The following is a 25496-nucleotide window of genomic DNA, read 5'->3' as shown; positions in this document are numbered from 1 at the left end:
AGACACACAGGGTCTGGGGTCCGACAGATCTGGGTTCAGATCCTAGCCAACCCACGTCACACCGGCTGACCTCCAGCACGTCACAGAACCTTCTGGAGGCTCCTTGCTGCATCCCTGGAGGTCCCATACCCCTCACCCGTGGGGGTGGGGTCACAGGAGCTGGCGCTGGGGGCGCATGGGGGTCGTGTGCGCAACATCGTGTCACTGATGACAACAGCCCCGTGCCCCTGGCTGGGCATGGAGAACCGGGGAGCCAGGCTCAGGCTCGGTGCATCCCATGGAAAAGGTCCCTTTTGCAAATGCACACGTTGGAGCCTCCCCGCCCCGCCCCCCCTGAGATATTTTATCTGACAGTTGCTGGCACCACAAACGCCAGGCTCTGCAATGCCAGGTAATTTATTTTTAGGAAAAACCGCTCAGGAAGTGTGCTCAGGAACGCCGCTGTTTGTTTAATTGGCTTTGTGTACACAGGGGCCACGGCAGGATCTAAAAATACCCAGGCTGAGCCCCTCGTCTCTGCTCCCGCATCCGAAGGACCCATCGAGCTTCTAAAGCCCTGGGCTGGAGATCCCAACAGCTGCCGGAAAATGCATTCCGTCGTTGACCTTTGCCGGCTGCTGTTAGAGCATCGTTCTGTGCGAGTGAACTTATTTTTCCACCGAATGTATTCCATTTGATGGCTGCAGGCATTAATGTAGCTGGGATTAAAATCAGGTCAACGGCACTGAGAATAAATAGCGCTTTAACCTGAAGAATACAGATAGGCCGCAGAGGGACCAGCCTCGGCCGAGAGGCAGCTCTTCGGAGGTCAAGGTGGTGTCCCCAAGGGACAGCACCGTAGGAGACGATGGAGGACAGGCGGGGAGGGTCTGCTGATGTCGATAGCGCTGGGGAAGGAGCCAGAACAAGCACAACCACAGCCGAGCACGAGCAACGGTAGCTGTCGTCCTGAGAGCTACGGCGGCCGGCGTACGACGACGACCGCGGGCGTGATTTTGTAACTAATGCCCCAGGAGGTGGTTAGTTATCTTTTCAATATTCTTACCACTGGATATTGAATACCACTGACCTGCCTCCTGTTTGCTTGGCAGAATACAGAGCATTATTTTCTCTGCATCGTCATGTGATTTCCACTTTGCAGATGAGGGAACAGGCTCAGAGAGGTGAGGTGACCTGGCCCGAGTTTCACAGCAGGACAGCAGCGGGAGAAGGATTCGAGGCCTTTCTCCCGGGTGGTCCTGTGCCCCGCGCCCCCCGCCCCCCCGTGAGGCTGTCCATCCCAGGGCGGCTCCCCCCCACCTCCCTGCAGAGACACCTGCGTCCTTCCCCCCAGGACCGCGTGCAGGCTTGCTGGCCTTGGCCGCCCCTCCCTGGCTGCTTTCATCCTCCCCCTCCCCTGCACCCTCCCCCCCACACACCTGCACAGGGCAAGCCCAGCCCCCAAGGGTCCCCAGGTGCGGTCCCACCAGGCCTATTCCCTTCCCTCCGGATGCCCCAGGGACTGGCCTCTCAGACTGGCTGATGACTGACCTGTTCTCACATCCACGACAAGGCCGTGACATCGTGCCTTGGCCCTTGGCTGGCGCGGGGACCGGTCCGTAGCATCGTGTAGAGCTATAGCTCCAGCCTGCCTGCAGGGGAGGAGCCCCCGAGGGCCCTCTGATGGCGGGCACAGGCCCTCTGCATCCTCCCGAGACCCGACGGACGGCCCATGGGGACAGCGTGGCGGGGCCTGTGACATGAAGAGCTGTCCCACACCCAGAGGGCCGCATGTCTCCAGTGGGTGCGGGCCACCATGTAGGAGAGACTCAGCAGTCTCCGGTTGCTCAGGGGACCACGTGCAGGGAGGGACTCCTGCAGGGGCGCCATTGGGTGGAAGGTGTCAGACAGTGGGACACCGAGATGTATCACGCCTGACGTGTCCAGCAACACTAGAGGCAAAGCTTCTCCAGGCTCGATATGTTAGGGCTGGGGGCAGCCGCCCTGGGTGGCCGTCAGGACTGGACCAGACCGTGCTGTCTAAACCTCACAGCAAGCTCGTGTCTCGTGAACCATTTGTGGGTCAGAAAAATAGCTAACAGAGAAGAGATTAAAAAGCTTCCAGGGCCAAGGGACGCCTGGGGGGCTCAGTCGGTTAATTGTCTGATTCTTGGTTTTGGTTCAGGTCATGATCTCACGGTTCGTGGGTCTGAGCCCCATGCTCAGCTCTGCGCTGATAGTGTGGAGCCTGCTTGGGGTTCTCTCTCTCTCTCTCTCTCTCTCTCTCTCTCTCTCTCTCTCTCCCCTCCCCAGCTCTCTTTCTCTCTCTCAAAATAGATAAATAAACATTAAGAAGATTCCAGGGCCTAGAATACGCCAGTCTCTGTCCTAGGTGATTTTGCTGTCTCCTTGTGAAGTTGGGGAATTTGAGGCTCAGAGACGTTAAGTGGTTTCCCCAAGGTCACCCAGCTACTAAGCGATGGACGGATGAGTGAGCCAGTGAACTAGGGGACGGAGCTGGGGTGAGAGCTCAGGCGTGTGTGGCTTCAGCGGCCCCGCCTGCTGAGTCACTTACACCGTGTTCGTTTGGGGTCCTGCCTCGGACCGCGGAGTGGCAGATACAGGGTCCTCTGGGCCACGTGGCCAGGAATCCACAGTGAATACTTGGTTTCATGGATTTTTCTGGAACGCTCGTGTTGTGCAAGGTGCCCCATGGCAGACAAAGATGCAGAGACGTGAAGACAGATCTGTGCCTCTGTGGCCACGGCTCAGGCCGCGAGCAGGTTCTGTGGATGTGGTTCCAAGGGCATCTGATGCCACGGACCCTGACGGCCGCTCAGCCCGTGGTCCCCTGACTCGCTTCAGAGGGCATGGTATATTCTTGGAGCCGTATTGGCGCCCACTGATTATCTCTTGAACAGCTCCAGAGCTCTGTTATTATTTTTGTTCTTTCTGGATGCAGATGTTTCCTCTTTAAGAAACGGGGACAGACGTTTACCCCTCTCTGGGCTTTAGCAGCCCCCCAAACTCCCCGGAAGGGTGTGACCTAGCCCCTAAAACCAGCCAGAACCAGTAAGACGCCCCAGAGCACTTGATTTGGGACCGAGAGCCCCAAGACTCAGTTTCCCCGTCTGTGACGCGGGTCCAGCATCACCTACCTCGGGGTGGACGGGGGAGCCTTCCGTGAGCCTGGGCAAGTGGCGGCTTACAGATGCGCGTCTCTCTCTTCCTGACGTGGCTCACCGTGGCTCCTCTATCTGTCATGGCATTGGGGTGCGTCCTGTGTCCTCCAGACTCCTTGCTTCCTGCCCCCTCTTCTGCTGGAAGGCCTTGGTGCCAGGCCGACCGAGTTGGGGCACCAGGGGGCCCTGCTTGTTCCTTGTCCTCTCAGGGGCCCTTCTTCTTGCCCTCCGGGATGTTAAACATCCTCTAGCTTGGAGACAGTGCACAGATCGTGGCCCCGTCCCGGTTTCTGTTTTCGCGTCCCCTCTCGGGTGGTCCCAGCCGGGCGATCCCTGCACGCCTTGCAGCCCGGAGCTCTCGGGAAGGCCTCCTCCCTTCCTCCTTCGAGATTTTGTCGGACCCTTCAAGGGGCCCCAGCCTGTCCCGCTCTGCCCCCCACGTTGGCCGTCAGCGGCCCCCTTATTTTAGTGGACGCCGTACGTAACGTGCAGGTGAGCTCGTGGTGCCTGATGGCGCCACGTGGATGCCACGCGGATTCGAGAAACGACGACGGCCCGCGCGTTTCCTCACGGGGGTGCTGTCAATGCCATGACTTTGCCAATGGGCCCGCGACTCTGATGGCCGCTTCCTGTGGCCTCTTGCCAAGAAGCGGGAGGCAGGGCGGTGGGGTCTGATCTGGACTGAGCGGCCTCGCCCGCCGACGGCCGTCGCCCAAATTAGCAGCGCCTCCTCGGGCGCACGGTGGCAGCCGGGCCGGGCGCAGCCGTGGGCAGAGCCAGGATCGCGGCCCGACGGTCGTCACCGCTCAGCCCGCCCGCCTCTCTCATTACGATCCCGGGGAGCCAGTGATTATGAATAACATTTGTTTATAAAGGAAAAAATAGAAGCTGCTTGCCTTGTTCAGAAACAAGAGGAGAGGCCCTCGCGTGGAGGCGGGGGGTGATGGGGGGCCGGGGGGGCCGGGCCGCTGCAGGCAGCTGTGGGGCTCGTGTTAAACTGACCTTCCCACGATGGCTGGGGAAGAAAAGAGGAGCAGGGTGAATGCTAACGACTGCAGACTTTGGTTTGATGCTCCTGCCAACACAGACTCCAGCAACAGCCCCCCCACCACGCCCCCGGCACCCAGAGGTGCTCCCAGAGGGGCAGGCAGGAGCACCGCCGGCCGGAGGGAAGGGCAGGGAAGGGGGAGTCGAGTCTCCACGGGAGCCGCCGGTGGCTGGGGGTGGGTGTGCGTCAGGGGCCTTTGTTGGGGGCACCTGAGTGGGTGGCGGTCCGGCCGGGGACATCCGCTGCCCTCGTGGGTTCCTTCGTGGGAGCGGTGGTCAGCGGCCTTTGAGATGGTGTTGAGGCCCAGCCCCACGTCTCCAAAAAGGATCCCAGACGGAGCCCTGATGTAGGAAACGGACGAGCAGCGTCCCTTTGGTTGGCGGGTGCTGAGAGACGCTGCCCCCGCCACGGCCCACCCACCCAGGCGCGCGTTGCTCGGTGCGGAGCCCCTGGCCTCCCCAGGCGGTGACGGGAAACCCCTGAGCGCCCACTACTGACCTGCAGCTGGCCCTCGCTGATGGTAACGGACGGCACGGGTGCTCTTTCTTCAGGGTCCCCCAGGAGAGAGGACCCGTCACCTTCTGTGCCGAGTGTCAGGTACATTCACGGCCGCCCCCGAGTCGGCCTCGCTTGGCAGGGACCAGAGGTGCCGATGCCCGGCCTGCCCCACCCCTGCTCGGAGCTGCCGGCCCGCCGTGGCCTCTGTAGGTACAAGAAGTGGGCTCTGTCCCTTGTCCTGATGACGCTCGTCATCACAGCCACACACGGCTGTGCGGGGGGTAGGTGCAGAGGGATGGGCCTGGGGGGGCTGCTCTGAGCGTCCCTGTACCCCGTCCTCCTGGGCGTCTTCTGTCCCCTGATGTGGAAGGAAAGGCGGGAGCCTTCCTTGTGTTCTTTCTCTCCTTCACGTCCTCCCCTCCCCTCTTCTCCCCTCCCCTCGCCTTCCCCTCCTCTCCCCTCCCCTCTTCTCCCTCCCCTTCCTCCCCTCCATCCCCTCCCCTCCCTTTCCTACTCTCCCCTCCTCTTCCTTCCCTTTCCCACTCTTCCCCTCCCCTCCTCTCCTTCCCTCCTCTTCCCCCCTCTTCTTCCCCTCCCCCCTCACCATTCCCTCCCCTCCTTTACCTCCCCTCCCTCCCCTCTCCTCTCCCTTCCCTCCCCTCCCCTCCTCTTCCTCCCCTCCCTTCCTCTGTCTCCTCTCCCTCCTGTCTCCTCTCCCTCCCTCCTTCCTCTCCTTCCCTTCCCCTCCCTCCCTCCCCTCTCCTCCTCTCCTCTCCCTCCCCTCCCCCTCCTCTCCCTCTCTCCCCTTCCCCCTCCTCTTCCTCCCCACCCTCCTCTTCTTCCTTTCTTCCCCTCCCCTCCCCTCCCTCCCTCCCCTCTCCTCCTCTCCTCTCCCTCCCCTCCCCCTCCTGTCCCTCTCTCCCCTTCCCCCTCCTCTTCCTCCCCACCCTCCTCTTCTTCCTTTCTTCCCCTCCCCTCCCCTCCCTCCCTCCCCTCTCCTCCTCTCCTGTCCCTCCCCTCCCCCTCCTGTCCCTCTCTCCCCTTCCCCCTCCTCTTCCTCCCCACCCTCCTCTTCTTCCTTTCTTCCCCTCCCCTCCCCTCCCTCCCTCCCCTCTCCTCCTCTCCTCTCCCTCCCCTCCCCCTCCTCTCTCTCTCTCCCCTTCTCCCTCCTCTTCCTCCCCACCCTCCTCTTCTTCCTTTCCTCCCCTCCCCTCCCCTCCCTTCCTCCCTCCCCTCCCTGTCTCTGAGACCAGGTCCATGCCCCTTACCCAGGCATCCGCACGGGTTGCCACCATGAATGGGCTGTGTTTCTTGCCCACCTCCTTGGAGAAGCCCAGCTCCTCGGGGGCAGGGAGCTATTTGTTTCCTGCTGTGTCCCCAACACCATCCTCGGGATTTTGTTCTTGGATGAAAACATTGCTTTACTCCTTCATTTCTTCTCCCAGCATTTACTGGCCACGGTTGGGCAGCCACTCAGCTGACGAAACCATGGCCCAGGCCATTGGGAGATGAGGGGAGGACCTAGCTTGAGTTCGTGGGCAGGTCAGTGGCAGGGCCTGACCCGGCTAGAGGGACTTGAGTCACAGAGGCAGTCTTTCAGGGACGGGTGTGACTTGTGCCTCGAGATTCCTAAACCGGCCGCCCCAGAAGCAGGTACCAGCCCTTTCCTAGCAGCAGCAGGTGTGAGGAGGGCCCCAGGGTCTCCGTGGGGTACAGGCTCCCCATGGGGGACCGTGTGGCACTACCTAGCAACGACACTACCACCTCAGGCCGCATTAACAGAAGTATAGGGTCCACGCAACGGAGGTGATAGTCTGTCGTGCTTTGCAGCGGCCCAGCCGCACCTTGACTACTGTTCAGGTGAGGTCACACTTTAAGAGGGGCGTCCATAATCCTCAGTATGTCCAGAGCACCGTGTCCAGAATGCAGAAGTGGCAGATCCACTGTCAAGCACAGCGCTGTGGTGCAGAGCAATGGACTTTGACAGGCTGGAGTGTCTGCTCTGCCACTTGCTAGCTGTGTGACCTCGTACAAGTTCCTGAACGTCTCTGAGCCTCAAGTCCCTCCTCTGGGAAGTGGGAGCACCTGTGCTGCCTGGTTGTCGGGAGCATTAAATACTGACCTTTGTTGGGGCGTCTGTCCCAGTGACAGCGGACAGGGTGTGTGTCCTCGGAGCTGGCCCAGCTCCCCGTGGCTCAGGCAGAGCAGCTGTGAGCCACCAGCCCGGGGTCCCCCGCAGCTCTGACACTCACTAGGAAATTGCTCATTAAGGGGCCCTGAAAGCCCGCATTGAATTCACGGGGTTTATTTTTACATAAATTTGGGGGAGTGGGAAAACAAAAAGAGACCATTTGAAAAGAGCATTCTCCAGGCATAATGCAGGCTTTGGCAGGGGCCCAAACCTGACCCCAAATCCCAGCTCCAGGGTGCAAGCCGCTCAGAGACGCCCCCCACCCCCCCCACCTGCCGCCTGCCCACAAAGCCCTGGCTGGATGTTCAGCTCTGCTCTGAATGGCTGAGCCGCCTTTGGCCCTAAATCCTGCGCTCTGGGCTGCACGAAGGCTTTAGGACTTGGAGAGCGGCTTAAATACCACCGGAGCCCTCTTTCTACAAAGGGCTTGTGCGCTGGAGCCCTGGCCCTGCCCACCCCGATTCCGTGTCCCCTGCCCCACGTCGGGGGGGGGGGGGAGGGGGCCCTTTCCACAAGCTGGGGCCGAGCTTTCAGGCTCACCTCCGGGGCTCGGTCCCGCTCGCACCCCCGGGTGCAGCCCCTGGGAAGGCGGCCCCCTCTCGAGGACCCCCTGGTTCCTGATGGGCCAAGCCATGTCCCCCAGGTGGTTTGAAACACGTGACTCTGGTCTCCTGGAGGCAGCTTGGGAGGGTGAAACTGGCCGAGTGCATGACGAAATGCAGTCCTTAAGTAAGTGCCCACCGCGAGCTGTGTGTCCCGAGTCTGCGTCCATCGGTTCACTGATGGGGAAACTGAGGCACAGAGCGCGCAGCGTTTGTTTACTGAACCAAGAGGCTTGACAAGGAGGAGGCGGGGTCTGCCTCCAACACCTTTCTAGACGTTCTGGGGATGGAGAGCTCGGGTAGAGTGACAGGGACCCGAAAGTTGGGCTCAGTGGGGGGCTTTGAGAGACAGGGGCCCCCCGTGCTTCTCTTCCTCAGCCCCTGGGCTGCCTGCCCTCTGCCCCCAGGTCTGGTTTGCTTTGCGGTTTCTGCCCCCAAGGAACAGATCTGTCCTTGTGGCTCTTAGCAGCTCACCTGCAGCCTCCGGCCGACGTGCGCACCCAGGGCAGCCCCCAGCTCCTCACGCACGTCAGCGTTCACACACTTTGCGGGCATTTGCACATGCTGTTCCCGGATAGGAGTCCGGCACTGTCGCCCCCTTCCCGTGTTTCTGGCCCCTCCGCTCTGGAAGGCAAGGAGGCACGGGAGCTGTGTGACCTTGGGTAAGTTAACCCCCCTCTCTGAACCTCAGTTTCCTCATCTGTGAAGTTGGGCTAATCGTGGCAATACCGGTAACCCACAGAAGCGCTGGGGTCACGTGAGGAGAGCCTCAGCTCGCCCGGCGTGAGCAGCGGCAGCCCAGATGTTCTGCTCACGTGGGAAGTGTCTTGTCCCCGGCCTGTGCCAGTTCCCAGGACGTTCAGGTGGGACCTCCTTTCCGATCATCCCCTCAACCCCCGGGAAAGGGCCGGGGAACACGTTGGCCACGAGGGGCCCAGCTTCTAATCCCGGAGCTGGGCTGGGAGCCCCTGACCGCCAGACAGAGCTGTGTTCACAGCACCTGAAGGGCCCGGAAACGCTCAGGATTTCGGCAGGGTTTTTCCTTGTGTTTCGATGTCCGAGCCTGGGCAGAGCAGGAGGGGTGTTGGGCCCCTGAGTTACCTGCCCTGTGTGTGCATGCTGGCACTGTGTGAGGAGGAGAAGGCAGAGGACAGGCCCGTCCATCCGGGACCTTTGTCGTGAGGATTCTCGACACTTAATTGTAACATAGCTGAGAATACAATGAACAACTCCAGTAGAACTATTTAAAATTAGGGTCCTTGGCAGTTTGGCTGACAAATGTATTATTGAAAAATTACACATTGGGGCGCCTGGGTGGCTCAGTCGGTTAAGCATCTGACTTCAGGTCAGGTCATGATCTCATGGTTCATGGGTTCGAGCCCTGTGTCCAGCTCTATGCTGACAGCTTGGAGCCTGGAGCTGCTTCCGATTCTGTGTCTCCCTCTCTCTCTGCCCCTCCCCTGCTCGCACTCTGTCTCTCTCTCTCTCTCCCTCTCTCTCAAAAATAAATGAACGTTGAAAAATAAAAAAAAAAAAAAAAAAAAGAAAGAAAAATTACACATCAGCACTAGCAAACGTTTCCAATAGGCAGTCGCATGGCTGTGGCCCTTCTGGCTGAAACCCTCGGGTTGTGCCTTTTCTGCCCTGGGCTCTTCACGCAGGTGAGTCCCTGCCTGGCACTCACTGGCCTGTCACTTTCCTGCTTATCGTCTTGTGCTTTGTTCTTTCTTCCGGGCCCACCTGCGGGGCACGGACCCCCCCCCCCCCCACCCCCCCGGAGGGCACGGACCCCACGGTGTCTCCTAAGCAGCTTCGGCCGTTGCTTCGAGCCTCCAGGAACCTGTACTGGACGCTGGTCGGACCCCACAGGCCTCCCCTGGCCTCCTGGCACAGATACGATCCTGTCTTTCTCCCTCCTGGCTCTGTGGGCTCCTGGAGGGCAGGGACCAGGTTTCTCCAGCACAAGTAGGAGCTGGGTGTTTGCTTGTGCAGACTCAGGGCACGGGGGCTATTTGTCCGGGGGGCCACAGTGCCCCCTCGGACTCTTCATTGCATTTCTAGGGAGGTTTGCAGAGGGTTCCCACATGCATACCAACCGCAGATTCTGAGGGTGCAGGGGCCCCCATCCCGGGTTTGGAGAGGCCGTCTGTTCCCACCCGGAATCTGAGGCCGTGCAGGTCCCATCCCAGCGGGCCACCTGTGTCCTCCCCAGTGCTCCCCAGTGTCCTCCTTGAGAACCTCAGGACACTTCCCTTGTTTCCATGGCGATGTCAGTTTCCCATTCTGACTGCTCTTCAGAGGGATTATAAATTCATTATTTCATACTTAGGTCTTGCACTCTGCCTTCTGCTTCCTGATTCCGGAGTCTTGATAGGACTCGATTCATTTATGATCTGATGGGGAAGAAATGAATCGAGTTGGTGCCTGGTTATTTCCTTCTCCCGGGGCCGAGGATTGCCGTGCTCAGAGAGGAGCTGGCGCCCCCTGAGAGGCCGGCGTCGGTGACCTGGAATTCCCGTGGTGCCTCACGGGCTCTGCAGCTGTAGATTTGAGTCACCTGTGGATGAACGGAGCCGCTCGGATGATCACCTGCCCACAGACACCCCCCCTCCCCCGGGGCCATGGGAAGTGCATGGGTGCCGTCAGCTTGCTGTAGGTCCTCGTCCTGGCCCGTCACTCGGTAGCTGCCCGTCAGTGTCTGAGCCTCCGTTTCCTCATCTTTCAAATAAGTCTACTTTGCAGAGCTTCAGAGAAGGCTGGCGGCTGAGCAGGAGAGCCCAGCACAGGGATGGACGTAAAAGCACATTACGTATGACAGCTGCTGAGTGAGCCGTCACCCGTCTTTCTTTTAAGAAGCCATCCTGCGCCCTAGCCGGCAGGGGTGGGGGGAGGTTCCCCACCTTGGCCGTTGCTGACTTTTTGGACCAGATCGTTCTGCTGTTGTCACCTTGTGGGGGCCAGCCGGTGCACCGCAGGGCGTTTACCAGCCCCTGGACCTCTTCCCGCTAGATGCCGGGTAGTGGCGATCAAAAAACAATCCCCAGACGTTGCCAGATGCCTCCTGTTGGAGAACCGCTGCCCCCCCGGCCTCTGGGGCCCGCCTGGGAGAATGTCTGCGCCGTATCCGCCCCCGGTGCCCTTCTGGCTTCTCCTGTTGATTTTCCGTTCTGCGTTCCTGCCACGCGTGCCTCTCGGTGACAATCGGTGCGTGCTGTCATTTCCCCAGGGAAGATGAAGGTCGGCGCGCTGTCCTTGTGTGGATGCGCGTTTACGTTTCTCTTGAACGGATGCCTGGGAGTGGGATACGCTGGGTCTTATGATAGTGGAAGTTCCGCTTTTGAGCAAAATGGCATCCCTCCCGCGAAGGCGCCAGGCTCCCGGTGGTTCCACGTCCTTGTCAACACTTGGGATTGTCAGCTTTAAAATTTTAGCCGTTCACATAAGAGGGTGGCCGTGTCTCTTTGCGATTTAATTTGCATTTCCCTAAAAACTAACGACATCGAGCATCTTTTCATGTGTTTCTTTGCCATCCATATCTTCTCTTTGGTAAAGTGAATGTTCAACGTTTTTGGCTATTTTTTATTGCCTCGTTTCTCTTTGTATTATCAAGTTGCTGGAGCCCTTTTTTTTTTTTTAATTTTTTTTTAACATTTATTTATTTTTGAGACAGAGAGAGACAGAGCATGAACGAGGGAGGCGCAGAGAGAGAGGGAGACACAGAATTGGAAACAGGCTCCAGGCTCCGAGCCGTCAGCCCAGAGCCCGACGCGGGGCTCGAACTCACGGACCATGAGATCGTGACCTGAGCTGAAGTCGGACGCCTAACCGACTGAGCCACCCAGGCGCCCCTCTGGAGCCCTTTTTATGGGCCGGATTCAAATTCTTTGTCGGACGTGTAATTTGCAAACATTTTCTTCTAGTCCATGATTTGCCTTTTCCATTTATTACCAGGGTCATTCGGGTGTAAGTTGTTAATATTTGTGAAGTCCATTTTATCTATCTAGGTATCTATCCATTTATCTATCTATCTATATGTTTTAGGGTCCGTTCTTTTATGTCTTATCTAAGAATCTTTGGCCAAGTCACAGAGATTTTGTTTTCCGTTTTACTCAAGAACTGTTATAGATTTAGGGTTTGCATTTAGGTCCGGGATCCATTTTGAGCTGACTTTTGTCTATGGTGTGAGGTAAGGGTTGAGGTTTGGTTTTGTTTTTTGTGGCTTTGCAAATGTCCTATTGGTTTAGCACCATTTGTCGAAAACACCATAACGATTCGTTTTCAAGGAGCAGAAAGAGGTCAGGGGGAGTTTCTGGGGAGAAGGCTGGGGTTGGAGTTGGCTCACTAAGACGGGTGGTGGGAGAGAGCGGGCGGGGAGAGAGCAGAGGATAGTGAGCTCTCACCGGCTCCAGGTCTGAATGCGGCAGGCTCGTGGCGCCCAGATCCTTGCATTGCAATACCAACCGGTTGCCATGTAGGCAGTAGCAGTGGGGTGCCTCCCAGAGCCCCGGGCGTGGGTTTCCAGACGAAGCCGCTTGACCCGCCCGCTTTCTACTGCTGTCTTCACACCATCCGGCCAAACTCCCTTCTGCCCCTGCAGAGCCCAGGGCCCACTGAGGCCACGGCCGCCATCTTGGTGGCTGTCAAGGGCCGAGGCCCCTCTACTCACTGAGAAGCCCACGCATTTGCAGGAAGTACTCGGAGGTGGCCCCTGCAGCTCAGTGACACGTCCGCGATGGGGACACAGGCTGAAGTCCTGCGGTGTCACCCCGACTCTGCAGCCACTTTGCGCCCCTCCCTGCAACTCTGCCTGGGTGACAGTACACAAGGGTGGGGAAAGGGCTTGAACGGGGAAAACCCACCCAGGGCTCACCTTTACGGCGAGGACTCCTGTGTTCGCCTGGGATTTTGTGGCCGATCAGTTGACAAATCCCCAGTCTGGACTGGGAACGGGGTGGTCCTCAAAAAGCCACGTCTGGCTAAATGCACCCGTCCTTAGGGCTCCCGGAATAGTGATGAGGAAAGGGAATGTGCTGGGTAATTTGTGGAGCGTGAGAGGAGTCGGGGCCCACGAGGCTGCCTTGTCCAGCTCGGGCTTCCATGAATCCCCTGCAACAAGCCAACCAGCTCATCCCCCGCTGCTTGCTCAACCCCAGTGACGGGGAGCTCACTACTCTGATTAAGGGGAAACTCAGCTTCAGATGGAATGTCTGTGCCTTTTCTAACTCCTGAGTCAAGTGTGGGATGCAGACTTATCAAATAAGCGTATAGGGCATATATATCAGCGTCTTCCTAAGGTGATAAATGGAAAATTCCAGGAGCACCAAGGCCAGTTCTGTGAGCTATTATCCTGGGGCGTGAAAACCGTCACGTTCTTACCTCCTACGTGGGGCCTTGCGCCCTCACGGAACCGTCAGGAGGGCACTGCCGAGGGGTTTCCCAAGCGGGGGCTTGGCCGGGCCGGCCAGCGGGAATCCTTGCCTCAAATGTGTCCTGTTGTTGTGACCTGTAATGGTGAGCATGAGTGGGAGGCCCGCCCCCACGACCTGGGTTTGCCGGGAGGAGCGTCTCTGTTCAGGCCGGGCCGCACAGAACCAGACCAGGCCAGCCTCGTGGGACTGGGAACAGTGGCCAGACCAGAAGCGAGAACAAAACCCACACACCAGGTAGCTTGTGCCATGCCGTAATGGACCTCCACCCGCCCAAGAACCCTCAGGAATAACGGCGAGAATCACAGGGTGTCTGCAGGGGGTTGGGCAGAAACAAACGTGTCTGGTTCGTGTCGCTAGACCTGGCCCTTCCGCTGTCTCGTGCAAGCCCGTCTCCCATCTTTGTCCGCCAATCAACTGTGCACGAGTTACGGGACTTCCCTGAGCCTCGGCTGGAGGATGTAACTGTCCCTAATCACAGGCTTGTTCTGGAGATCAAACCAGGCGAATGCTTCTAACTTAGAAAGTTCTGGATCAGCGCTGGGATGTAAACACCTAAGCCGGGTGATTACGAGATGCAGCACAAGAAGACACGGGGCACGTAGTAGGAGTGCGGTCGAGGACGGCTAGCTGAGTGTCTGCACGCCTTAAAGCCCATCTGGACGGAGCTCTGACTGCGTGCAGCTGGAACACACATGACCTCTTTTGTCGTAGAATTTCCCCCCGAGCTTGTAAACATAAAACATTCGTGTTACAGAAAACTCAACCAGCGTGCCGAAGAGGAAAGAAAACAGCCTGTACGGCCTGTTTTTACATTCAGACAGTTTCTGTCTGGTTGGTTTCCTGCACACGTGTCTGTGTGTCTGTGATCTGTCCGTGTCTGTGCGGGTTCATACGTGCACACGTGTGTATACACTTTTTCACAGTTACAACAGAAGAGTCGACGGGAACCATTCAAGTTAGTGTGTCAGGTATCTGCTGCTTTACCCGTGGGATGCTGGCCCGACCCCGGGCCGGGGTACGAGTGTGGGCGTGACTCATGGTTGTTGGCCTCAAAAACTCTGTGCTCTCGGGGCGCCTGGGTGGCTCAGCCGGTTGAGCGTCCGACTTCGGCTCAGGTCATGATCTCGCGGTCCGTGGGTTCGAGCCCCGCGTCGGGCTCTGTGCTGACAAGCTCGGAGCCCGGAGCCTGCTTCGGATTCTGCGTCTCCCTCTCTCGCTGCGCCTCCCCCGCTCATGCTCTGTCTCTCTCTCTCTCTCTCAGAAATAAACACTAAAAAATTGAAAAAAAAAAAAAAACCTCTGTGGTCTCATGGAAGAAATAAATACACGTAGATTTTCAGTGTCATCTGGGGGGAGGACCTGCTGTATATAGAATTTCAAATGTTTTTTTCATGTAATACTGTGTCGTGAGTATTTTCCCAGATCATCGTTTGTCTTCCCCCCCCCCCCCCCCCCAATGCTTTGTGTTTCCTGATTGACATAGATGGTTTCGCTACAGTTTATGCAAACATTCGCCCAACAGGCATCGCTTTCCCGGCTTGTTATTAGAAGTAAACAGCGCCGAGATGAGCTCTGAAGGTTGACAAGCAGATGTGTTAGCCCAGCCCCAGAACCGGGGACAGAGACGTGGGGGGGGAGGGTGACAGGTCAGGCCATCTGCCAAGGGTCTGATTCTGGAGGAAAGGGGGACGGCTGTGGTCTCAGCTGGATCTGGACAGGCGTTGATCACGCCGGCGTCCCATCTGAAAGCCGGGGCCACGTCGTGATGCGTGTTGAAATAGTTCTGCCAAATTTGCTCCATCATTAACTTTCAATCGCTGTTAATTTTGGACAGCGCTCTTAATTCACGTTTTTTGTCTTTGTCAAGTTGATAGAGACGGGGCTGTTTTCAGCCTGACGCGACGGCCGTGGGGCGCTCCTTCACCCAGGACGGCAGGATGCCCTCCGCCACAGCTGGTAATGAAATGCCAAGTGTGTGATTGGGCTAAATTGGCGTGGGGAGTTTACATGTGGAGCCGGCGTTGACAGGTCTGTTTTAGAGCAAGTTGCTCCGGTGAAGGGAGCATCCTGTCTGATGTACTGAGGGTGCAGTTCAGCCATCTGCTTGGGTACCAGCAAAAATCACTCCCATCCTGGTCCTTTGGAGCGACTCGCAGCGACTTCACCCTGGGGAGAGCTTCCGTACGGAGATTTCAAAAACGGAGATCTTGTTATTTTGTCTCCAGGAATCCAACCCTCCCGCCATCTCCTTCTCTCCAACGAGGGACAGATGGGCCCCCGTTTTCAGGATGAAGGATAGATACGTTTTTTCTCCTCTGCTTTAAGCTATGATTTCTTAGGCCAGCATGAAATATTCGGGGCAGTCAGGGTCATGTTTATTTATTACAGGTGTATTTGCATCAAATACAAATGCGCAAAGATGGGGACTCTTCGTGGCCATGAAAGTGGAACCAATTTGGTTGATGAGAGTAACCTTGAAGAAAACTAGCCCCTCTGTTAAAATTTACGCAGGCACTTCCCTCCCGGCCAATGTTTGTCATTGCAGGGCTCCGCTGGGATAATTTAAAGCACCTTATGGGGTGCCCCCCTCCCTACCGCCAGGAGAACACCTGTGTGCCAGGCTTTGCCCATGTCATTGCCAAGTTGCTGTCGGTCCCACGGCCCACTCAGATGGTCCCTGGCGGCTGGCAATTAACCCGGGTCTGTCTGACCCAAGCGCGGGCTTGTTCTGTGACGATCTCAGAGGATGGGTCGTATATCTCGTCTTGCCCCGTTGTTCACCATGGATACAGATGAATTCTTGTTTTTTTTTTCTAATGTCGATTTATTTATTTTGAGGTGGGGGAGGGGCAGAGAGAGGGAGACAGAGAGTCCCAAGCAGGCTCTGTGCTGTCAGTGAGGAGCCAGACACGGGGCTCGATCCCATGAACCATGAGATGATGAGCCAAAATCAAGCGTTGGGCACTCCACTGACCGAGCCAGCCGGCTGCCCCTGCTTCTTGGGATCTTTAACTGCCTTTGGGTGAGACAGGCAGCAAAGGGGAGCCTCTTGGCCGACCCCCCGCAATTCTCCAGCAGCGCACACAGCCTGTCTTTGACCTGGTGCAATCGGTGTGTGAGGCACACACATTTAAACAGAAGAATTCTCTTGCCCCCCGGACCCCGTGCCTGGAGGCGGGTGGGGGCCGAGGATGCCAGGTTGGAGGAGCAGATCCAAGAACGGGCAGCTTTCCTCATGGACTAGCTGTAAAAATAAGGATTCTTCCAGAAATTGCCCATGGGCTGCGGTTTACCCCTTGCTTTACTGGTTTGGACAAGGTCAGCGGGAGCTGGGTGACGTGACCTTGGGCGGGGGAAGGGCCGTCAGCTTGCTGCTGGGTCTGCAGGGTGGCCACGGGGGGCGACACAGGCTGTGTGGTCCCACCAGGCAGAGCTGGGACGGACTCAGGGAGCCAGGTTCGGCTACACACGCGGGGGGCTTTGGAAGGTGAGGCTGAACCCCCCAGACCCTGAGGCCTTTTGGACTCTTTCTAAGCAGGCGTGAGGGACTCCTGGGAATATGTCGCTTTGTCAGATTCACAAGAAGATCTCCAGGAAGTCCCCCCCCTCCCCCCCCCGATGGTGGTGTGGTTGGAAAACACGGTGACGGCAGCCGCAGAAATCTGCTTTTTAGAAATCGCCAAATGTTATTTTTAAAGCGCCTTTCTGAAAGTGCTTCATTCAGATGTTCACAGCACGGCTGTGATGACTGGCCTCTTTCCGGGCCGGGTCCCGCCGCCCGCCGGGGACAGGCACACCTGTCACAGGTCCCCAAAGATGGCTCCCAATGGCCACTTCCAGAAGAGGCGCCAGCCTCCGAGAATGCTCAGGGAAGCGGTTTCTGGAGATGTCGCCGGGAGAACCCCCTCCAGGGCACAGTCTTCCCAAGGCGGCCGCAGTCACGGCTGCTTCTGTGTCGGAAAGCCCAGATCAGGGCCTGCGGAGGCCACGGTCACCGATCTCAAAGACGACTTAACACTTGCCTGGGATCCAGGGCTTAACCCGAGCCCCACGTAAGCCTGGCTCTATTTGAGGACAATTGCTGCCCATGTATATGGATCTTGGCTGTGAGCCCCGTGGCTTTTTGGCTTTATAGAAATAGCATCCACAGGGAGGGGCTGGGCTTTCGTCGTCAGCTGGGTTTTGTACAGAAGCTGGAGTTGCCGAGACCTCTCGACAATCTCACTGATGCTTCCGATCGTGTTGGAGTTGCATTTGTGAGGTAGTGAGCTCCCTGTCACTGGATTCCTGGGTTGTTGTTGGGGGGTGGGAAGGAAGCTGAGGTGGGGTGTTCTGCATTCAGAGCAGCTGGGTGTTTTCCAAAGTGTGGCACTTCTGCTCCTAGGGAGGGGCCAGGACAGGAGCGGCCAGTGACCGTAGGGGCCCGGAGGGGCCAGGACAGGAGCGGCCGGTGACCGTAGGGGCCCCGAGGGGCCAGGACAGGAGCGGCCGGTGACCCCAGGGGCCCCGAGGGGCCAGGACAGGAGCGGCCGGTGACCCCAGGGGCCCGGAGGGGCCAGGACAGGAGCGGCCGGTGACCCCAGGGGCCTGGAGGGCTGCCGATGTTGTTTCCATCTTCTTCCACGCTGACAATAAGGACAGCAGCCTGACCGGTGGTGAGCATGCCTCTGACATGCTCTGTGGGTCCCTTTAACAAAGCGAGGGCAGGCCCCAGGCCCTCGGCTCACCGGTCTTAGGCAGACCGCGTGTGTGCGGCAGGAGAGAATGAACTGCTTTCCTCCTGCTGCCCCTCGTGTGACTTCGGGGTAAGTGATGCCCGCTTTCCGTTTGTGGAAACCATGCGAAGTTTCCTGTTTAAGTAAAGGAAGCGAATTGATTTAGGAAAACAATAACGTAGCCTCTTGATGGGCGATTCTGGTGCAGATGCTTCAGCAGGGCCCAGAGCGATGGACGCTGCGTTTCTCGAGCTGTTTGGCTGCTGGCCTGACTGGTTCCTGGCCCTGTTTGGACAGGATGACCGTGGACCTGGGAGCCCTGCGGAGAGGGTCTGACACGGGTCTTCTGGACAGACACACGGAGCACCCGGCTGGGACATGAGTCCCCAGGCGAGCAGGCTGTGCCCAAGGCTGCGTGGCATCGGAGGCCAGCCTTTCCTAGGAGGTGACATCGAGGGCTCCCCCATGGCAGCTGCACTTAAAAGAGCCCTTCTGCAGAAAGCCCTTTCTCAAAGCCACCCTGCTTCCTCTCCCCCTCCTCCCCCTCCCTCTCCTCCCCCTCCCCCCTCTCCTCCCCCTCCCCTCCTCCCCCTCCCCTCCTCCCCCCTCCTCCCCCTCCCCTCTTCCCTCTCTTCCCCCTCCCCCCTCTCCTCCCCCTCCCCTCCTCCCCCCTCCTCCTTCTCTCCCTCTTCCACTTCCTCCCCCCCTCTCCTCCCCCTCCCCCCTTCTCTTCCTCCTCCTCTTCCCCTTTCCCCTTCTCTCCCCCCTCCCCCCTCTCCTTTCCTCTCTCCTCCTCCCCCCTCCTTCCCCCTCCTCCTCCCTCCTCTCCTCCTCCCCCCTTCTCCTCCTCCCCCTCCCCTCTTTCTTCCCCTCCTTCTTCTCCCCCTCCCCCTCCTCTCCTTCTCTCCTTCTTCCACTTCCTCCCCCTCCCCTCCCCCTCCTCCCCCTTCCCCTCCCCCTCCCCCCTCTCCTCCCCCTCTCCTCCTCCCTCTCCTCCCTCTCCTCCTCCTCCCCCCTCCTCCTTCTCTCCCTCCTTTCTCCCTCCTCCTCCTCCTCTCTTCCTCTTCCTCTTCCCCTTTCCCCTTCTCTCCCCCCTCCCCCCTCTCCTCTCCTACCCCTCTTCCTCTCCCTTCTCCTCTCCTCTCTCCTCCTCCCCCCTCCTTCCCCCTCCTCCTCCCTCCTCTCCTCCTCCCCCCTTCTCCTCCTCCCCCTCCCCTCTTTCTTCCCCTCCCTCTTCTCCCCCCCCTCCTCTCTTTCTCTCCTTCCACTTCCTCCCCCTCCTCCCCCTTCCCCTCCCCCTCCCCTCCCTCTCCTCCCCCTCCCCTCCTCCTCCCCTTGCCTCTCCTCCCCCTCCCTCCCCTCCCCTCCTCCTCCCCCTCCCTTACCCTTCCCCCTCCCCTCCCCACCTCCTCCCCCGCCCTTTCCCCTCCCCCTCCTCCCCCTCCCCTCCTCCTCCCCCTCCCCCTGCCTCTCCTCCCTCTCTCCCTCTCCTCCCCCTCCCCTCCTCCCCCTCCTCCTCCTTGTCTCCCTCTTCCACTTCCTCCCCCTCCCTCTCCTCCTCCCCCTCCCCCTCCCTCTCCTCCTCCCCCCTCTCCTCCTCCCCCTTCTTCTCATCCTCCTTCCTCTGTCCCAGAACAGCAGACACATCTACTTCCAAGCCTCCCCGGATGTCCCTTGGGAGGGTCAGGGTCATTCCTGCCCTCCTCTGCAGTGACAGCCTGACTCCAGTGCACAAATTCTGGCCTGTGGCCTGAGGACCTCCTGTGCACGAGGTGCTGGGGAGGCGGGTGCCCAGCCCTCGTGTTCCAGGGAGCTTGGGCGCCGAGGAGACAGACCCCGACTGTGAGTCATCGGAGGAGGCAAGATGCGACGTGGTCGGCGGTGATGATGGGGACGGGCCCCCTCCGCCGCACCAGCCCCTCCCCACGGCAGACACGTGGGTGCCAGGCCCCCAGCTGGCCCTGGAGGGGTCTCCGGGGGGAAAGCAGCAGGTGGATGAGGAGTCAGGGTTACAGGGAAGAACGTGGCCCCAGCTAGGGGTCGCCGAGTCATGGGGAGGGCCTGACGTAGGAGGGGCTCTGAGTCCTCCGGGGGCCCCCGGGGGCAGGCGGTGTCACTCGTGGGGTCGGGGGAGGAATTTCAGGGCGAGGAGTGGGGTGAGCCGGGTAGGGGGGTGGGGGGTGGGGGCCGAGGTCCCCAGGTCTTGACGGCCAGTGAGGGCGCCTGGTGGGGCAGGAGACACCGTGGTGCTGGTGCCTGGGGGTGGGCTTATGCTCCTCACACGTCTGAAGTTGTAAAGTCAGTTCCCAAGCGCCGTCTCCGTCCTGAATCCAGGTTGAATGGCCTAGAGAGGCCCAGAGACCGGACCCCTCTGGAGAGGACCCAAGCCTGGCAGTCCCACCGGGATGAGCTTGACCTGCGTCTCCCCCTGCCCTGCCGGGGGAATGGGAACGGCTTATTGGCCCCACAGACCGGTTGGGGCCCAGGCTGGTCTGTAAACCCTGAGGTGGGGTGGAAAAGTCTGCCAATGCGCCTATACGTTTGCGGGTTTCCTGGGATTCTTCACAGGGTCTGCACCAGGGGACGTGTCAGGGTGCCGGGTGCGGGAGGGGTATTGTGATCCATCTGCGTGGGAGAACGGCGAGTAAGGGGGGACTTGGGGGGCCAGGCCGCAGGTCAGGCGAGCAGGGGCGAGCGCGGCCGGGCTGAGGGAGGGGAGGAGGCGGGCTGGTGGGGAGGCCGCGAGGCTGCGTCTCCTGCAGACTCAGGGCTCCGTGCCAGGGCCCCCGGGACGTGTAGGCACCCGCAAAAATGTTTTAATTTCCTTTAAAGTCAGAAGAAGAAAAGGCAAGTTTTTAGGTCAAGGAAACGTTTTGATATAGAATACGGATCCATTCTTCTTTATACCAACGCAGCCATAAAATATAACTGTTAATATTTTTTTATGGAGGAAGTGGCCCATGAAATGCCGAAGCGCCTCAGGCCCCCACAAGCCATTTTGCACCCCAGATGGCTGAGAGGGGCGGGCTCCAGAAACAGGGACCGGGTTTCCTTGCCGGTCTCTCCCACCAGCTTTCTCGGGGAGATAAATTAGTCTTTGCAGAGCTCAGATGGGCCCCAAGTGGCCGCTCTCCAAGCTGGTAACTGGCCCAGCAGGCCCCCTGCTTTCCTGAGACAGGCCTTTGGGGGCGACCGGCCTCCCTGCTCCCCTTAAAGCCAAGCGGCATTTTGGGGGGGCTGCTGTGGCCCAGATCTCGGCGTTCCCAGGCGGATGGGGTCAAGGGCTCCCCTCCTACCCCCCCCACTTCCTTTGTTCCAGGCACCTCTGTTCTGACGTGACCGCATCATTTCCAAGGAGAAATTCTTGGAAGGATCGAACATATGGTTCTCCGGCTGGGGACTGGCGGGGAGGAGGGGCCGAGCGTTGGAGCCCTGCCTGGGGAGGGATTTCTGTTTTAAAACCAGGACCAGCAGTTTCCGCCCACCTCCAGAGACACCCCGGGCACTTTCTATGTTGAGAGAAGATGTACCAACATCGCCGCGTTTCCGATGACATTTTATCGCCACAAACAGTCCGCCAGGTAGAAACGCAAGAGCGTTGTTCCGAACGGCAACGGCAGAAGTGAGCGAACGAACGAACGAACGAATGAATGAGTGCCTAAGAACCTTGTCATTTTATCAGTCGTTTTCTCTACAGCGACCTAGAAGGGAGCGATAGGGGAGATTAAAATCCAATCGGGTTGTTAGAAATAGAGAGTAAATAGTATTTTCAAAGGACGGCGGGCTGGGAAAGTGTACCAAGACCCATCTATTAACATACACATCATCCCTTAAATGGCTTAGATGTAAAATGCCACTTTCCACCGATCAGCAACGTTCTCCATTTATTTTCTGCTGACTGATTTTGATTTATAGGGGCCCTTTCGAAGCTTACGTCTCAACTCCTTTTTTTAAACATTAGGTTTGGTGCCTGTGCGAGGTGCCTGATGGATGGGGGCGCTGGGCTGTCACTTGTCTGAGTTGGCACAGCCAGGGCGGGACCCAGTGCTTTCTGAGGCAGCGGCCCCGCTGCCCCTGGGGGCCTCCCCATCCCTCCTTCCGTCCGGGGCGGCAGAAGGGCACCTAACTGTGGAGTCAGGTGGGCCCCCGGTGGAGACCCCAGCCCTACCAGTTCCCGGCTGTGTCACCTCGGGCAGGCTGAGCCTCGGTGTCCTCATCTGGAGAATGGGCACGTGCCTGTCTTAGCACCTCACAGCTCTGGAGACTGGAAGTCCTGGAGTGAGGTGCCACAGGCTGGCTCCCTGTGAGGGAGAATGGTCCCCTCAATGGCCTCTGAGGCCGCATTCACAGGTACCAGGGGTTCGGGCTTCAGCCCCTTTTGGGGAGCTGCGATTCGACCCACGGCAAAGACGAAGACAGGCGGTGTCCCCCGTGGAGGCAGAGCGGAGGAGAGCGGCGGGGTCGGGAGCCCGGGGGGTGGACTCTGAGGTGCTCCCGGAAGCCGGCTTGGCCGTGTAGCAGGGCGGGGACCGGGGAGGACATCTCAGGCAGAATCTGCCCCAGGCCTCTTGCCCGGCTTCTGGCAGTCCTTGGCGTTCATGGACTCGGAGACACGTGACCCGGTCTCGTCTCCATCTTCCTTTGGCCCCCTCCCCCTGTACCACCCTCTCCTCACTGTGGGGACACTTGTCACTGGGTGTAGGACCGCTCCAGGATGAGCTCAGCTTGAGGTTTAATTTCATCTTCAAAGGCGCCTTTCCCAAATAAGGTCACATTCATTCTGAGGTTCCAGGTGGACCAACTTTGGGGGACAGCATTCACCTCACCACATCCAGGGGCTGTGGGGACCCGAGGGGGGCACCGGCCTTCACCGGAGGCGGGCAGAAGGTTCCGGAAGTCTCCCCAGACAGGCGTGCCTGAGGCGAATCCCTCTAGGAGGGAGGATGTGCCCGATGAGAGGAGGATGGGGGAGGCCAAGGGTGTCCCGGGAACAGCAAGCTGCAGGGCGAGTGGAGGGACAGCGGGGTCAAGGGGTGCGGAGTGGGCGGGGCCTTTCCAAGGTGCGCGGCTGTCCATCACGCCCGATCGAGCCCCGCGTCCGCGTATGTGTCCGCTCCTTCCTTCTCCGAACCCTGCCCGCTCCTGGGAGTCGGTCAGTGTGTGCCGTGATTCCGAGTCCTTATGAATAAGTCACTTGGCTGGACGAAGGCTCTCGGAGGAGTGGTGACATACGGCCAGGCCGAGGGCTCAAATTAGAACCGCAGAGCGTCCTGGGCCAAGCAGGATGGATGGTCGGTCGCAGCGAGCGCACGGCAGGGGAGGGGTGCCGCAGACTGGCCCCGGGGCGGGACCCGCCAAGGCCAAGGACAGCCCGCCGGCTTTGAGTATGCCGGCTGCCGGCCCGCTGTGAGGGGAGGCGGCCGTGGGCACCTCTGGAGGCCAGAGCCGGGGCGGGGGTCTGGCTCCCGGGATGCAGCCCCGTGCTGTGTCGTACTAAACTGGGGTGCACAGGGTGAAGGTCTTTCCGCGTCCCACCCCCCACCCCGGCCAGTCCCCTGAGGCACACCGGCCCTGCCACATCTGAGCTCCGTGACCTGAGGCAGATAACTCCCTCTGTGTGCCTCTGCGTTCCTCATCTGCAAAATGGGGACGGGATGGCTCAGGGACCAGGGCTGTTGGGAGGCTTACACGACACAATGTCTGGAAGGCTCGTGGCGCAGGCCCGGGACAGAGTGACGCACGGTGCTCCTGCCCCGGCCTGTGGATTCTGGGGGCCAGGGCTTGGCCTCAAAGCCACACCTGCCAGGGGAGGCCGAGGCCAGCTGGGCGAAGGGATGGGGCTTTGGCGACATGCCTCTGTGGACGTCTCTAGCTCAGCTGCTCTGGGCACCAATTGTCCCACCAGCGTGCACACCACAGGAACCAAGAGAATGCCCCCGACCCATCTGGGGACACCGCACCTTACTGGCCGGCCTCTCCCAGGGAGAAAGGGCCGTGGCCCCTAGGGGGGCAGGGTCACGGGTTCAAGGCTGTGGTTCTCGTGAGATGTTCCTTCTTACTTCCCACGACCTCTTTGGGTTCTTACATCCCAGCCCATTTCTGGTCCCCACGACCTGGGGACACCCGGGCAGGGCCTCCTGTCACATGGGGGGGGGGGGGCTCCAGGGCCATGGCGGTCCCGGCAGAACAGCCCGATGGGGGTCACGACTCTGTGGGAGAAAGGGGTCCTACTAGGGCCCGGGGGGACCCGGAGCATGACACGGCATCACTCAGGGCGGCCAGGCCTGTTTGTCTCCAGCCAACGGCCTCAGCCTGGCCGTCACCCGAGTCGTGGAGGAGGGACAGGACAGTCATTTGTCAGGCCCTCCTCAGCGTCAGGCAGGGTGCCAGGCCCTTTGAGCACATTAGCATAGTTTATGATCCTTGCCTCTCGGGGATGTGCGGCCGTTATCCGCCGGCGTTGCAGACAAGGAGGTGACGCTAGCCCAAGGGGGGGGGGACGTCACACGGTGTGTGGGGGTTCACACTCACGCTGAGCCAGCTCCAAGGTCGTGCGCCTTCCCCCACCATTCTGGGGCCTCGTTCTGGTGCTGGGCCCAGGGGCGCAGCGGGTGGTGAGGGGAAGGGGCCCGGCCCCAAAGTCGTAACGCGTGAGCTCATGCCTGCTGCAGGGAAAGTGTGTGTAATCAGATGCTGGCAGCTTAGCCCGGGGAAATCCTGGAAGGCTTTCTGGAGGAGATGGCATCTAGGCTGACCCGGTAAGGAGGACCCCCGAGGGGTGGACAGGTGTGCCTGGGGTCCTGAGTCCGTAGGTTGAACAAGCTTCTCGGGACACGAGTACCCACAGCGGCATCTCACCTAGGCGGCCTCCCACCGTGTTTCTCACGTGCGTGTCTCATGAGCGCTCCCAAACCGCGACCCTAACCCTGAGCGGCGCGCTCACCACGGACCCATCGAACTCGTGTCCTCTCCAGCCCTGGAAGCCTGCGTCATCAATCCCTGCGTCATCGATGAGGAAACCGAGGCGCCCAGAGATTAAGCCGACTGGCTGCACAGCTCATGTGCCGCAGAGCCGAGATTCAGACAAGGCCCTCCAGACTCCCGGCACATAGTCGTCCCTCGCAAAGTCCTCCAGGCTCTGTGGAGGGGCCTGGGGAGGGGGGCCGGGGCGCCGCACCAGGAGGAGGGGTCTGGCAAGCGGCGGGAGCCAGGCTCTGTGCCCTGCAGAAGACGCTGTTGGGGGAAATGCCTCATGCTAGCAGCAAATTTGACACGGACTTGCTTGGCCCACTTGGGCGTGAGAACCTTCCGGGAGCTCCCGGGGCCTGTGGGGAATCCCGCCAGCTTAGAGAATGACGGAGGCTCCTCTAGTCCGTAGCGGAGAGGGGGTGAGGCTCCCGGGTGGGTGGCAGGAGTGAATGAGGCTGGGCCGCCGGCCTGCCCTTCGTGTCTGCAGGATGGCACCGGGACGGACCAAGGCCTGGCCCTTGGAGGGCCCGCACCTGCCACGTGGCTTTCTGAGCCCAGCAGGTTTCCTCCCCCTCCCCCGGGGGGTCTCTGCCAGAGAGACGCAGGATTCCTCTCCCTGGTAGATAAATGCAGAATCAGTTCCTTAACTGGAATAGATTTCTTTGTAGAGGAGGCCTCTTGGGCAAAGGTGCCCACAGCTGAGCCCCGCTGCCCTCCCGGGGGGCCGGGGAAGTGGGGTGTGGACCAGCCGCCGCCTGCTGCTTGAAGGGAAGGCCGGCATTGTGGGTCCGCGGGGAGTCCCCTCCTCTTTGGTTCAGGGGTGCTGACCCCTCCCTTTGGTTCACACGAAGTGACACGGGGCTGCCCTGCGCGTGGCTCCTTC

At 59.7% G+C, this 25496-nt stretch overlaps 1 protein-coding gene across 5 annotated transcripts in view; it reads left to right on the top strand.

Annotated features, from left to right (window-relative positions):
* Nucleotides 1–25496, top strand: part of SORCS2 (sortilin related VPS10 domain containing receptor 2) — a 535095-nt gene that overhangs the window by 225039 nt on the left and 284560 nt on the right. The gene's annotated exons all lie outside the window — the stretch shown is intronic.

This window comes from Panthera onca, chromosome B1 (genome assembly GCF_046562875.1).
Source record: "Panthera onca isolate mPanOnc1 chromosome B1, mPanOnc1 haplotype 2, whole genome shotgun sequence".
NCBI classification, from domain to species: domain Eukaryota; kingdom Metazoa; phylum Chordata; class Mammalia; order Carnivora; family Felidae; genus Panthera; species Panthera onca.
The sequence above is the reverse complement of the archived record's forward strand: the minus strand, read 5'-3'. Positions and strand labels throughout refer to the sequence as shown.